The 1,544-nt window shown below is 34.5% G+C and overlaps 1 pseudogene; it reads right to left on the reverse strand.

Annotated features, from left to right (window-relative positions):
• Nucleotides 1-636: 636 nt before the first annotated feature.
• LOC125857061 (agamous-like MADS-box protein AGL62) lies at nt 637-1,294 on the reverse strand (annotated as a pseudogene).
• Nucleotides 1,295-1,544: the final 250 nt, after the last annotated feature.

Raw genomic sequence — 1,544 nt, forward strand, 5'->3', positions numbered from 1 at the left:
GGATGAGAACTTGTAACATTCACCATCTTCTTCTCCAACTATGTAAATCCATGAATGATCATCGACGAGTGATCCTTCTATCTACACTAGAAGAGAAGCATGATTATCTTATGCCACATAGCATCCTGACTGGCAGTCTTCTATCTACACTAGAAGAGAAGCAAAACAATCATGATTTTCTCTAGGGAATTCCAATTGAAATGTACATGATACTAAATGAAGGTGTTGTATTTCAAAAATTAAAATACCTATGAATTGTGGAAGCAGATCTGCAAGGACGAGATTCCCCAGAGTATTAAAGAAATAAGTTCTAGCACCATATATGATGATACAGGCATACCACGTTTTTTCTACAAGTTTGTAATATCTTGATAAAGAAGAGATTATGTTATGCAATTCAAAGGATAAATTCAACATGAAAATGGACTAATAACATAACATGTATAATTAAAATTACTAAAATCATAATGGATGAACATTACATGATGAACACAACACTTAGTACTGACTTTAACTGAATCATAACTGATGAACACAACACATAGGATAACTCAAATGACAAATGAACCTAGACACTTAATCTAATGTTTTATTTTCGACAATTCCATAACGCGCACACTAGGAATTACAGCAGAACTAGTAATTGGGAACTATGGAAAAAGAAGATCCACTAACCCTATTAGCAAAGGGTCGATCAACATTGAGTTCATATGAAGAACTTTAGCTAGCACAGTTAGGAGGAGTCCAGGCACTTCCCAATGTCTGAAATGGGAATGCATTATTATTCACCATATGTGCCTCTTTTTCAACCTTTTGCTTTAGAATTTCCAATGCCTTCTTAAAGTGTTTAAGTTGGAATAAGTCAAGTTCTTCCATATTAGATTTCCACCATAGACTATTAGCTCTCTTCATAATTTCTCGATTGGATTCTCTGCGATTTTTCTCCATCTGGAGAACCCCCTTGAGGTTCATGAGCTTGGTATTAACCTCACGAATACCAGCTTCTCTACAAGCCACGATTTGTTGATTGTGGACATCGTTATTTGGTGGAGGGTGGTTCCTCCCAAGGAACCTCTCCACCAATGTGTCCACGCTAGGGTGACCAAAGGAGTAAACTTTACCGTCCGGGGAAAAAAACCACAATGGCAATTTCAGCACCATATAGCATACAAAGTTCACTTGCCTGTTTGAACAGACCAACACGTCACTTAGAAAACGTAACTCCTAAGTTTCTCGCATTCTTCATTTTCACCATTTCAACCCTTTGACGTCCCTTGTTGATTCTTCTTGTCATGCCTAAACTATCACTAAGAAATTGAGATTTTTGGTCATAACACCAAAAGCTTTATATAAGAAAATATGTTTTAAAATAACTTAATGATATAGACGTTAATGATCATAATTAGACAATACATTTTTTTCCTAATTAGATTTATATTATTGATTGCATTTGGCTGCTATTTTATTTGAGAACAATTTAAAAAATATATATATTAAATGACTAATAAAAACCTTTTACTTTAATAATAACACCAATTTTGCAT

The sequence above is a fragment of the Solanum stenotomum genome, chromosome 2, assembly GCF_019186545.1.
Source record: "Solanum stenotomum isolate F172 chromosome 2, ASM1918654v1, whole genome shotgun sequence".
Lineage (NCBI taxonomy): Eukaryota > Viridiplantae > Streptophyta > Magnoliopsida > Solanales > Solanaceae > Solanum > Solanum stenotomum.